Here is a 14,899-nt window from a genome sequence, read left to right as displayed (position 1 = left end):
TCCACCTAGCACATTTCAGCATTGGCACAACATTCAACTTTCATCTGTGGTGATACCTTCAACCACACTGCTTTGAAAAGCCACTCTTTTTATTGCCTGGATAAACACATAGTTTTTTCTACACCCAAGGAGCATCCATGGAAGAGTCAACGTTTCAGGCCAAAGACTCTTCATCCATTAGGGCAAAGGCAATTCTGGATTGGGTGTTGTGTAATGAAACAGAGTTGATTAGGGAGCATAAGGTGAAAGAACCCCTTGGAAGCTCAGTGTGTCAGTATTACAATGGAGTATAGGGAATTATAGAGGCATGAGCGAGGAGCTGAGCCTTAGTCGATTGGAAGAGGAAGTGAGCAGGGAAGACAGCAGAACAGCACTTGCTGGAGTTTTTGGGAGAAATTTGGATTGAGCAGAATAGATCAATTTGAAAAATGAATCAATATTCTAATTACCGATTGCACAACCTCCAACTCCGATTCCAGCCTTGACCTCCAGCCATGATCTCAACCGTGCTGGGTCTTCACTATTCCCTCTGACCTTCCCCTCTCTGAGGCAGAGCGTTCTGTTCTCAAAAAGGGCCTCACCTTTGTCCTCCTGTGCCCATCTCCAAGCCTATTTCTTTGGCAAGGACTCTTCACCCTGCACCAAAGACCCCTTCTCCCATCTTCAACCCTCCTCCTCTTCCTTGTCACCCTGCCTTGGTCTTCTGCCTGCTCTGGACCTTTTCATTGCCAACTGCCAACAGGACATTGACCATCTCGACTTCAACACACCTCTCCAATTCCAACCTCACTCCTTCTGAACGCTCTGCTCTCCACTCCCTCTGCACCAAATCCTAACCTCACTGTCAAACCCGCAGATAAGAGAGATGCTGTAGTAGTCTGACGTACTGACCTCTGTTTTGCTGAGGTCTAGCACCAAATCTCAGACACCTCCTCTTACTTACCCCTCGAACAGGATCTCACTGAGGAGCACCAGGCCATCGTCTCACACCGTCACAGGCCTTATTAGCTCTGGGGATTTCCCACCCACTGCCACCAACCTCATAGTTCCCATGCCCCACACCTCTTGTTTCTACCTCCTACCCATGATCCACAAACCTACTTGCCCAAGTAGACCCATTGTTCCTGCCCTACTGTACTCATACCTGCATACCTTGTCTCTGTTTTATCCCCCCTAGTTCAGTCCCTTCCTACTTACATCCATGACACTTCACACGCTTTGGAACTTTTCAACGATGTCAAGTTCCCTGGCTCCCATCATCATATCTTCACCATGGATGTCCAACTCCTATACACTTCCATCTCCCACCAGAAAGGCTTCAAAGCTCTCTGTTTCTTTCTGGACACCAGAGCCAGCCAGTTCTCCTCCACCACCACTCTCCTCTGTCTAGAGGAACTTGTCCTCACTCTTAATAATTTCTCCTTTGGCTCCTCCCACTTCCTTCAGACAAAAGATGTAGCATGGGCGCTCACATGCGTCCCAGTTATGCCTGCCTGTTTGTTGGCTATGTGGAATGGTCTATGTTCCAAGCCTACACTGGTGATCGTCCCGCACTTTTCCTACGTTACATCGACGACTACGTTGGTGCGGCTTCCTGCACCCATGCGGAGCTTGTCGACTTCATCAGATTTGTCTCCAATTTACAATGATCAATTAACCTACTGTCCAGTACATCTTTGGACCGTGGGAGGAAGCTGGAGCTCCCAGAGGAAACTCATGTGGTCACAGGGAGAACGCACGAAATCCTTACAGCTATGATGGAATAGGGTAGTATACTTGATTGGCCGAATAGCCTATATCTGTCCCTATAATTTATTTCTCTTTCATCCATGTGACTTATACTGTCTGTATTATCAGCTTCAGCACAGTGTTCCTCTAACCTTGCTTTGTGCTGGGGTTAAGATTCAAAGCACACGCTTGACCCTCCATAGCTTGTTCTCCAGGGAAAAATCCAGAGGATATTTCCTCCTTTTGTCACTTCCAAAGGCAGAGTTTGGATAAGTCACAGTGCTGTCTCAACGGGATAAAAATTCTTGCAGCAATTTCAAACTCATTTGTCTTTCAGCTACTTTTATAGTCTTTAATTTATCTGCACTTTCCAAATATTGCAGAAAAGGGCAGCTTTTTGGAATTTTGCAAGGAAGTTTGTAAATCATTTGTTGATGCTAATAAATTGAAGGCTTTTTCTAGGGGCCACTCCTGTACTCTCAGGTTGACACTTTGTTTCTGAGAAGTAGTGATTGACCAGCACTTTTCTAATGAAGATCGTGGTCCTTTAATGATCATTTCTCCTTGCCTTTTTTTCCAGACATATATCTCATCATCTATATTTATCGCTAACTTTAGCTAAACGGACAGGTTGTAAGGAAACACACACAAATTGCTGGAAGAGCTCAATAGGCCAGGCAGCATCTATGGGAAAGAGTAAACAGTCGATGTTTCAAGCTGAGACCCTTCATCAGAAGGGTCCTGCTGAAGTGCCTCGGACCAAAATGTCAACTGTATTCTTTTTCATATATGAGTTTCTCCAGCATTTTGTGTGTGTTGCTTGGATTTCCATCATCTGCAGACTTTCTCTAGTTTGTAAGGAAATGTAGATTTTGGAAGGTTTGCGCACAATGTTGAAAGGGTATGGACACTAAGGGAAGAATAAACATTTGATGTTTCAGTCTGAGGCCCTTCATCAAGACTGGAAATGAAAGGAGAAGAAGACAGAATATGAAGGTGCATGGAGGGGAAGGAGTACAAGCTGGATGGTGATAGGTGAAGCCTAGTGAGGTGGAAGTCAGGTGGGTGAGGGGAGGAGGGGTGAAGTGAGAAGCTGGGAGGAGATAGGTGGAATAATCAAAGGGCTAAAGAAGAAGGATTCTGATAGGAGAGGAGTGGAGAAAGGGAAGGAGGAGGGGCACCAGAGGGAGGTGATAGGCTGCTGAGGAGAAGAGAAGGAATAAGAGGGAAACCAGAATAGGGAATGGAAAAAGAGAGAAGGGGGAGGGGGAGAAATTACCAGAAGTCAGAGAATTTGATGTCCATGCCGTTAGGTTGGAGGCTACCCAGATAGAAGATGAGGTGTTGCTCCTCGAGTTTGAGAATTGCCTCATTGTGGCATTAGCAGAGGCCATAGATTGACATGTCGGAATGGGTGTGGGGAGTGGACTTAAATTCGCTGGCCACTGGGAAGTTCTGCCTGCTGTGGACAGAGCAAAGGTCCTCGACGAAGTGGTGCCCCCAATCTTCATCTGGTCTCATCAATGTAGAGGAAGCCACAACAGGAACAGCTGAGTAGATATTTTGAGGGGAAAGATTCTCTGATCTGTATAACAGTCTAACAAGCAAGACTGTTGAACCTGCAGCATGCACTGCCACGTTCATGAGAAAAGAGTCATGGACTGTTTCAGATTGATCTGAGATGTAATTGGGGTCTCGCCTCTGCCCATTATTGCGAATCAGATCTTGGCAGGGTTAATAAACTCCAGGGCCTCAGGTGTGTGCTTCAAATCCCGAGCCCAGCACAGAGTGAGTATATTGGCCCCTTAAAGATTAATTAATAATGCCATCCTCAAGGCACAAACACAGGAACTGCACAGCTTTCAGACAAAGTGAAACACCATGGCAGCACTTCATCAATCACCGTCGCTTTTTATGTCTGACAGGCAGCCTAATGAAAGAGAAAAGTCTCGGGGTGAAAGACTTTGAGTTTTTTTTTCACACCAGATGATGTTTACAACATTTTTCTACTTAGCTGCTGAGGTAGCAACACTTGCTGAGTGTTCTGTGCTCAGAAATTCCCCTTTTCTAATTAAAATGGTCACTGAGCTGCAGTGACATTGTTATGTTTAATCCATAATAAGGGCACTAAGCCAACTCAAATCTGTTCCTCATAATGGAATTTCTGGACAAATAGTGATGAACTTCTGATTTATGCACATCTACAGTTGAATATTGAATGATCATTTTGGCTTGTTTTACCTGAAATTTGTATTTGGTAGATGGGTATCGGGATTGGTATTGATTTACTATTGTCATACCTCTACAATCTGGATCAACACGTTGACATCGTGTGGAAGATTGTGTGCTTTAAGGACTCCATCAGGTGATGCCAACTCAGACATCCAGGTTGGAACGACTGTGGATGAGATGCCTGGCGAAGATCGATCCAAAGTGGCTCCTGAACGGACAAACTGGCGTTTTCCCCTCCCGGGCCACATTTCAATTACAATTGGAAGCGTGAGTGCCATACAAAACAACAGCAACAACGTTACTGTCAGATGTATCAAGATACAGTGAAAAGCATACTGTTAATACATGCTTCATTACACAGAGCATTGAGCTAGAATAAGTTAAAACAGTAACAATACAGAATAAACTGTAAAAGCTACTGAAAAAGTGCAGTGCAGGTGAATGATATAATGCAAATCCTAATGAGGTCGATGGTGAGGCCGTTTTATCATACAAGAGTCTGATCACAATGGAGTAGAAGCTGTCCTTTAATGTGGTGATCAGTGCTTTCTGGCTTTTGTATCTTCTGTCTGATGGGAGAGGGGAGAAGAGACAATGTCTCGGTGGGTGGAGTGTTTAATTATGAAAATCACTGAAATTATTTGGGAAAATTTAAAGTAGATGTTGGAATTTCCTACATTCCTTGTGTTAAATCATCCAAAATTTTAATCATGAATATTTTGGCTGAACATTAATCTGGGTGTTACTAGAAACCACTAAGAATTAAAAAAGCTTTGTGTTCTTGCAGTAATGTACTTAGGAGAATTGGCATTTGTGTTTTACTCTCATTGCTAAAATAGGCAGAGGTTGATGGAAGTTTATTGAGTTCCTCCGTAGGTTGGGGCTGCCCATGGATGTTGAGTTCTAGCTGTCTATGTGATGCACCAGTCAGTACACAAGCCAAGGTGGTACAATATGGAGAGCAAGCAGCATGCAGCAAGCTCCCCATCTCCACGCAGCTGGTGAATCCAAAGAAACGGCAGAGGTCAATACAGTTTGACATCAGGAGTTACCAGTCAGCATTGAACTCAAGGATAGAACATAGAACATAGAATAGTACAGCACAGTACAGGCCCTTTGGCCCACAATGTTGTGCCGACCCTTAAACCCTGCCTCCCATATAAACCCCCACCTTAAATTCCTCCATATACCTGTCTAGTAGTCTCTAAAATTTCACTAGTGTATCTGCCTCCACCACTGACTCAGGCAGTGCATTCCACGCACCAATCACTCTCTGAGTAAAAAACCTTCCTCTAATATCCCCCTTGAACTTCCCACCCCTTACCTTAGAGCCATGTCCTCTTGTATTGAGCAGTGGTGCCCTGGGGAAGAGGCGCTGGCTATCCACTTTATCTATTCCTCTTATTATCTTGTACACCTCTATCATGTCTCCTCTCATCCTCCTTCTCTCCAAAGAGTAAAGCCCTAGCTCCCTTAATCCATATTCTCCAAACCATGCAGCATCCTGGTAAATCTCCTCTGTACCCTTTCCAATGCTTCCACATCCTTCCTATAGTGAGGTGACCAGAACTGGACACAGTACTCCAAGTGTGGCCTAACCAGAGTTTTATAGAGCTGCACCATTACCTCGCGACTCTTAAACTCTATCTCTTGATTTATGAAGGCTAACACCCCATAAGCTTTCTTAACTACCCTATCTACCTGTGAGGCAACTTTCAGGATCTGTGGACATATATCTCCAGACCCCTCTGCTCCTCCACACTACCAAGTACCCTGTCATTTACTTTGTACTCTGCCTTGGAGTTTGTCCTTCCAAAGTGTACCACCTCATACTTCTCCAGTTGAACTCCATCTGACACTTCTCAGCCCACTTCTGCATCCTATCAATGTCTCTCTGCAATCTTTGACAATCTTCTACACTATCCACAACACCACCAACCTTTGTGTCATCTGCAAACTTTCCAACCCACCCTTCTACCCCCACATCCAGGTCGTTAATAAAAATCATGAAAAGTAGAGGTCCCAGAACAGATCCTTGTGGGACACCACTAGTCACAACCCTTCAATCCAAATGTACTCCCTCCACCATGACCCTCTGCTTTCTGCAGGCAAGCCAATTCTGAATCCACCTGGCCAAACTTCCCTGGATCCCATGCCTTCTGACTTTCTGAATAAGCCTACCGTGTGGAACCTTGTCAAATGCCTTACTAAAATCCATGTAGATCACATCCACTGCACTACCCTCATCTAGATGCCTGCTCACCTCCTCAAAGAACTCTATCAGGCTTGTTAGACATGATCTGCCCTTCACAAAGCCATGCTGACTGTCCCTGATCAGACCATGATTCTCTAAATGCCCATAGATCCAATCTCTCAGAATCTTTTCCAACAGCTTTTCCACCACAGACGTAAGGCTCACTGGTCTATAATTACCTGGACTATCCCTACTACCTTTTTTGAACAAGGGGACAACATTCGCCTCCCTCCAATCCTCCGGTACCATCCTAATGTATTTTAACAAATCCAACACCTCCTCTCCCTTAATATCAACATGCTCCAGAACATCAACCTCACTCATATTGTCCTCACCATCATCATTTCCCTCTCATTGGTGAATACCGAAGAGAAGTATTCATTAAGGACCTCGCTCACTTCCACAGCATCCAGGCACATCTGCCCACCTTTACCTCTAATTGGTCCTATCTTCACTCCTGTCATCCTTTTGTTCTTCATGTAATTGAAGAATGCCTTGAGGTTTTCATTTACCCTGCTCACCAAGGCCTTCTCATGCCCCCTTCTTGCTCTCCTCAGCCCCTTCTTAAGCTCCTTTCTTGCTACCCTATATTCCTCAATAGACCCATCTGATCCTTGCTTCCTAAACCTCAGGTATGCTGCCTTCTTCCACCTGACTAGATTTTGCACCTCACTTGTCACCCATGGTTCCTTCACCCTACCATTCTTTATCTTCCTCACTGGGACAAATTTATCCCTAACATCCTGCAAGAGAGCCCTGAACATCAACCACATGTCCATAGTACATTTTCCTGCAAAAACATCATCCCACTTCACACCCGCAAGTTCTATCCTAATAGCCTCATAATTTGCCCTTCCCCAATTAAAAATTTTCCTGTCTTCTCTGATTCTATCTTTTTCCATGATAACGTTAAAGGCCAGGGAGCGGTGGGGGTCACTGTCCTCCAGATGCTCTCCCACTGAGTGATCTGTGACCTAACCTGGTTCGTTACCTAATACCAGATCTAGTATGGCATTCCCCCTAGTTGTCCTGTCAACATACTGTGACAGCAATCTGTCCTGGACACACTTAACAAACTCTGCCCCGTCTAAACCATTGGAACTAATCAGATGCCAATCAATACTAGGGAAGTTAAAGTCACCCATGATAACAACCCTGTTATTTTTGCACCTTTCCAAAATCTGCCTCCCAATCTGCTCCCCGGTATCTCTGCTGCTACCAGGGGGCCTATAGAATACTCCCAATAGAGTAACTGCTCTCTTCCTGTTCCTGACTTCCACCCATACTGACTCAAAAGAGGATCCTGCTACATTACCCACCCTTTCTGTAGCTGTAATAATATCCCTGACCAGTAACGCCACCCTCCCCTTCCCCCCCCATCCCTTTTAAAGCACTGAAATCCAGGAATATTGAGAAGTTTATATAAGTTTATAGAAGTTTATAAGATTATGACAAACATACTACATGGTCAGAGTCTCTTTCCAAGGGTAGATATGTTAAATATTAGACGGCATAGATTTAAGTTAAGAGGGAGAAAGTTTAAGAGAGATGTATGTGGTTAGGTTCTTTGCACAGAGAGTGATACGTGCCTGGGATGTACTACCAGGTGTTGTGATGGAAGCAAACATACACAGTACTGTGTAAAATTAGGCACATATATATAGTTAGTGTGCCTAAGACTTTTGCACAGTACTGTAGTAATTTTATATATTGCACTGTTCTGTGCTGCAAAGAAAAATTTCAAGGCACGTGAGTAATGATAAACCTGATTCTGATATGGGTCCCTATTATAGAGTGAGAGTGGAAAAGAAGAAGGGAGAGGGGGAATCATGGTTGGGTAAAGGGAAAGGAAAGAGGGGAGGGTGTGGGAAGCACCAGCGAGACATTCTGTAACTATCAATACTGTAAACCAATTGTTTAGAATCAAATAACCGTGCACGGTGTCTCTGGGCTGGGTGTGTCTGTATCCGAGCCATCCCTTTCGCCTGGCACTCCTTCTCTGCCACCTGGCCCACACCCCCTCCTGCAGCACTCCATCCTCACCATTCCCAACATACTTTGCACCCACCGGATTTACAAACTTGCTCTCCACTCCATGTTGACAAATACAGTACTGTGCAAAGGTCTTGAGCACCCTAGCTATGTACTTGTGTATCTAAGACTTTGACACAGTATTCTAGTTGTGTTTAAAAGGCATTTGGACAGGCAGCTGAACACGAATGGACTAGAAAGGCATGGATCCTGTGCAGTCAGATGGGATTAGTTTCATTTGGCATCATGGTGAGCAACATTCCTCATGGGCTAAAGTGCCTTTCCCTGTGGTGTTGTGTACTGTGCTCTGTATTGTATGTAAGTGATGGGCAATAAGTTAGTTCCAAACAGGGCTTCTCAGCAGCTGCTGCGAGCCAGTTAGAACTCCCCTTTTTTCATTTTGTGAACAACATCCCAAGCACAGGGGCACCTTTAATTTACGTGCAAAATGTCAATAAACTCTAAGTTTGGGTTAGTCTTGGGATTCAGGATCAAAGATTGTAATATTTTAATATTCACTTGGATCAAAACAAGATAAACAAAAGGCAAAGATTTGCAAGAAATTCTCTCAGTTATAGATCCAGCAAGAACATAATTTGCAGTGAATTTAGTAGCAACTAATGATGCAAAATGAATATTGTACTGTGGAGTGTTTATATAATTTAAATTAATATATGTATTATTGTAATTGATATTTTATTATTATAAATGTACTGCTGCCGCAAAGCAACAATTTTCACGCCATATGCCAGTGATATGGCGGCACTGGAGTGTAGTGGTTAGCACAATGCTTCACAGTACGGGCGACCCGGGTTCAATTCCCACTGCTGACTGTAAGAAGTTCATACCTTCTCCCTGTAACCGTGTAGGTCTTCTCGCACAGGCCAGAGATGTACCGGTTGGTAGGTTAATCGGTCCTATGATTAGGCTGGTGTTAGATCAGGAAATTGCTGGGTAGTGCAGTTCAAATGGGCAGAAGGGCCTACTCCACACTGCATCTCAATAAATAAATAAAAAGTAAAAACATTAAATCTGATTCTGATTCTGAAGAGTGTATTTTATAAACAGTAACCCTAGTAACATTTACGAGGAAGAGGCAAGAGTCATAAACCAATGTTTCAAAATTATCAAAGGCAAATGTTGAACGCCATAGAACAAAATTGATTATAGCAAATTTGCCTGAACTGTTAACTGGTATACATGTAAGCAAACCATGGTAAATAATCAGAAAATCTAACACAGTAAGCAAGTCAGGATAAACCTATATGGTTCTACACAGCTGCTTAATTCATAATAGTCAACCAGTAATGACAATAACTGTTGTCGGATGTCGGGCTGCTGCAGAGTGGACGAGGGGTCCCTAAGTTAATGAGATGGCAGTGGGTTCTGGAATTAGAGATCCATGTGGCGAGAGAATGAATTCTAATGACCCCCCCCCCCCACTTGGTTTATCAATCAGTGAGACCAGAGTTTGAGGCATAGTTTTTGGGGTCTCTTTGGTGTTCGAGAGTTTGAGACCTAGTGTTTGGTGATTCACGTGTCCTGGGATCGATGCCAAGGATTGAGGCCCAACGGTTGAATCAGTAGACTGGAAGTTGAGGCTCCCTTGGCCAGGGCTGAATCTGCTGGGGAGGTCAAAGCCCTGTGTCTGCAGGCCCAAATCCACATCTGCTGGAGGCCGGAGGCCTGTCCTGGTGTTAAAATACTGTGTAAATGCAGACACCCCATCTCTCCTGGAAGTTCTGATAGTCTCCTGCATATTAATTGCAGCTCCCTGACGCCCGGAAATTATATACAATATCCCGAAAACTGATTTTTTTCTGAGGGAGAGGGAGGGTGAGAGTGAGCATCCTGATTGGTTTCTCTTCGTGCTAAGTAGACCTATCAGTTTTCTCTGTGGGCGGGCTTTACAGTCGACCTCAAAAATAATGACAGTGTTGCTCGCTGCACTGTTTGCAACAGTGACTTTCTTATTGCCCATGGTGGGTTAAAATGTAAAAGACATGTTGAGGTGAGCTTAACAGGTGTCATTTGTTCACTAGCATAGCTAACGTTATTTAAACTAGCTGGCTGGCTGCTAAGAAGCTACGCTATTGATGTCCTACGTGATGAGGCCAAACTCCCTGTAGACTTGCTTAAAGTTGTAATAAAATAAACATCTTAATATAATATAATATAAGTACATATTTTAATGTCACATTTTCTGCATATACCCAACTTGGTTTACAGATTAGACAAAATCACTAAACAAAGTATTACTTACACCCTTGGAGGTTGACTGGGGGTGGGGGGGTTGGGGGGATATGGGGTTTTGGGGGGTGGGGGTGCCACCTCCCTGAAATGAGTTTTTGCAGGGTGGGATGCCTGTAAATATGTGTGTGGGAGGGGATGAAAGGGGCTTATTTTTAGTGCTGTTGTATGTTGCTTGTTGTGTTCTGTGTCACTCTGCTGAGCAGTGTGGGCATGCTATGTTGGAGCCAGAACTTGCAGGCCACCCTCAACACACTTTCCAGTGTGTTTGTTGTTAATGCAAATGACACATTTCACTGCATTTATCTATCTTAATGTACATGTGACAAATAAACTTGAATCTTGTATCAATAATGTAAAAAAAATCTTGAACATAAAAAGCAAAAGCAAACTGCTGAAGAAACATAAACAAAGAGAAAATCTGCAGACACTGGAAATCCAGGCACCACACACAAAATGCTGGAGGAACTCAGCAGGCCAGGCAGCATCTATGGAAAAGAGTACAGTCAGCATTTTGGGCCGAGATCCTTTGGCATCCTGCCATCCTACCGAAGCGCCTTGAAACCAGCCAGTTATCTTTTATGCAACCAATCATGTCTATCTTTCTGATGTAGCCAGCCATTTCTGCTTTTTTAAAAAAATTATTATTATTACCAGCTGGTACTCACTGTTTATGTACCCGTGAATTTCGCCCTTTTTCTGCTTTTTTAAACTCGATCGTTTGGCTGCACCTCTGAAGAAAACAAAAACGGGATCTGTTTTTTAAAACTCCAACACCTCTTCCTCCCCCTCGCGAAGAAAGAACGTGCTGTGCTTCAACAGGTAGGTAGTCATCTCAGGTTTCTTGTAAAACTTACTCATCTCAACTGTTATGTTTCTTAACACCAAAACATAAAACTAGTCAAAAGCAAAATATGGAGCCAGGGATACCAGTGTACTGTAGTTTTGTTTTATTCTTAGTGAAGTGCGCACTTAATGACTTGGTGGCAAAATGATCTGTCCCATTCATGCACTTTTACATATAACCCATAATTAATTATATAAACCAACAAAGAATGCTTACTCAAATGCTATATTTACAATATTATTCATATATTACTAAAATATTAAATAAACAACCAACAACCCTCTAGAACAGAGATGAGAAAGAATTTCTTGAACCAGAGTTCGCTGAATCCGTGCAATTTATTGCCACAGATGGCTGTGGAGGCCAAGTCATTGGGTACATTTAAAAAGAGGTTGATTAGTCAGGGTGTTGAAAGTTATGGAGAGAAGGCAGGAGAATGGGATTGAGAGGGTTGATAAATCAGCCATGATGTATTGGAGGAGCAGACTCAATGAGTCGAATGGCCTCATTCTATTTCCATGACTTACAGCTTTATGGTCCCTCCACTGATGCATCATCTCAACCCAAAATGCTGATAATTCCTGTCCCTCCACAGATACTGCTTGATTCACTGAGTACTTCCAATAAACTGGTTTTTCTTTGCTCCCAAATCCAGCATCTGCAATTTGTTTCGATCAAGTTCCCTCGCACTTTTTAAAAGCCCCATCGGATACAAACCTGGACTGTTCAACGTTTCCTCATCATCTAACATGTTTATTCCAGGTATTAATTTTATCAACTTCTCCAAAATCCTTCTATAGCATTTACATCCTATTGTAAAGAAGGAGACTAAAGCTCCAATTGCAATGTCACCATTGCTTATATGACTATAATAGAACATTGACCAGTACTGCATGGGACAGAAAACTCAGCCCATGATCATGTGCCAATCTTTTAACCCTCCATTTTCCATTCATCCATGTACCAATGTAAGAGTCTCTTAAATGTCTCTAATGTTTCTGCCACTACAACTTCCGCCCCTGCCCACAAACTAAAGACTGGGCATTCTATGTACCTGACACTTTCTATGTAAGTATCTACCACTGACATCCGCCCATACAATCCTCCAATCATTTTAAAATTATGTCCTCTCATATTATTCATATTTGTCCTGGGAGAAAGTAGCTGGCAGTCTACTCTAAATATTCCTTTTATCAAATTATACACCTCCATAAAGCCAACTCTAATCTTTCTTCACTCCAAAGAGTTAAACCCTATCTTGCTGAACCTACGCTCAAAAAACATGCTCTCTAATGCAGTATTTGTTCTTTAAACCAGGACATTGTTCATTAATCCAGGACACGCTCTCCAATCCAGGACACGCTCTCCAATCCAGGACATGCTCTCCAACCCAGGACATACTCTCCAATCCAGGATATTCTCCCTAATCCAGGACATGCTCTCTAATCCAGGACATGTTCTCTAATCCAGGACATGCTCTCCAATCCAGGACGTACTCTCCAATCCAGGATATTCTCCTTAATCCAGGACATGCTCTCTAATCCAGGTCATGCTCTCCAATCCAGGACGTACTCTCCAATCCAGGACATACTCTCCAGTCCAGGATATTCTCCCTAATCCAGGACATGCTCTCTAATCCAGGACATGCTCTCCAATCCAGGATATCCTCTCCAATCCAGGACATTTTCTCTAATCCAGGCCATGCTCTTCAATCCAGGACATGCTATGTTGGTACCGGAAGAATGGTAACACTTGTGGGCTGCGTTTGTCTGATCTTTGTCCACTCACATAACTTACTTCCAGTTTCTAGTTTCTAGTTCTTTCTAGTTTCTTCATTTCCCCACCTCAAAAATTCCCTATGTGTCATCAACAAATTTAGAAATCATGCCTTTCATTGCTGCCTATCATATATTTAGGTGAAGTATAAAAGATTGAAGCTGAACACAGATCCCTGTGGTCTATCATTTATTACATCTTGTCAGCCATTCCTGCTTATTCTTTTATTCCTCTTAGCTAACCAATCGTCTGTGTTTGTCAACATCTTACCTCTGACGCCATGAGCTTTTGTTTTCCGTGCCTTCTCAAAATGCTTTTGGAAATCTCTGTACAGCATCTCCTTTACCACAGCACATTTCAAGATAAAGATTAGGAGGTCTTCATTTGTCACATGTACATTGAAACATACAGTGAAATTCACAGTTTGCATTAGTGATCAAGATGTAATAAATGATATACCACAGGGATCTATGCTGAGCTTCAATCTATATGCTGGGCAACCCACAGGCAGTGTGAGCAAAGCATGCCTACAACTTACTAACCCTTCGTCACCCGCAACGTTTTTGGTACGTGGGAGAAAACTGGAGCACTCAGAGAAAACCCACACGGTCACAGGAATAATGTACTAATTCCTTTTAGACAGTGGTGAGAATTAAACCCCAATCTTCCAGTCGCTGGTGCTGTAGATTATTACACCAACTCCTGTGCTACCATGCCACCGATTCCTTCTTCAACAACCTGCATTAAATTGGTCAAATATGATGTTGCCTTTGTGTAGACTCTTCTAATTACCTCCGATCTTTCCAGGTGTCTTGTTTTAATAACAGCTTTCACATTTCCCTGGCTGTCGGAGGGCTCTGCACTCAGGACCGATCGTACTCTCTCCTTGATGGTGAGTGAGATCTTGCTCCCGATTCTCGAGTCGAGGAACTCAGAATAAAAAGCAGTGCTTCAGACTGTCTGTAACATTGAAATAGGGACTGTTATCTCTCCTCTCGCTGTGGTAGGAGCGATATCTGTCTCTTCCCTTGTTAGTGAGAGAGAAAGCCTGTGGGATGTCGAAATGTTGGAGTGAACATTCAGTTAATGATGTACTGTAGACCATGGTATCCCTTTGGGGGCTTTGCATAGTGTGTGGTGGGAATGCTGATGCTTTATGCTACAATAAGTGGGGGAGAGAGGGAGGGTTGATGCTGCTTGTGCACGGGAAGGGGATAGGGGGCTTTGGGGCGCTATGTCTTTTCTGTCATTCATTCTTGTTTTTTTTCTTTTTTTGATGATGTCTGCAGGGAATAAGAATTTCAGGTTCTATATTGTATACATTCTCTGATATTAAATTGAATCATTGGACCATTGAAGTATTGACAGATGTTGAAACAAGTTGGTCGATACCTTCCTGCTGTTTGTTATCTTTCCTCTTTAAATAAAGGTCTTAAATTTGTTATTTTCCAATTTGTTGAAGTTTTTCCCAAATTTAGGAAATTTTGGAAATTTAACATCAGCACATGAATTGTCTCCTTACCCACTTCCTTCAAGACCAAGGATGTCAGGAGAACAATTGGCTCAAAGTGACTTCAAGGTGATTGTTAGTTGCCTTTTCTAGTTCCTGATTTCTGGAATGTTCATTACATCCTCTACAGTGAGAGGTGATGCGAAATACCAGTTCACTTCATCTGGTTTCTCCTTGTTTCCATTACCATGGGACATAGGGGGTAGCGTAGTGTGTGGCATTTGGGATGATACTTTACAGTGCCAGGGATCAGTAATTAGGGTTTAATTCT

The sequence above is a fragment of the Mobula hypostoma genome, chromosome 3, assembly GCF_963921235.1.
Source record: "Mobula hypostoma chromosome 3, sMobHyp1.1, whole genome shotgun sequence".
Classification (NCBI taxonomy): domain Eukaryota; kingdom Metazoa; phylum Chordata; class Chondrichthyes; order Myliobatiformes; family Myliobatidae; genus Mobula; species Mobula hypostoma.
This window is presented reverse-complemented; position numbering follows the sequence as displayed.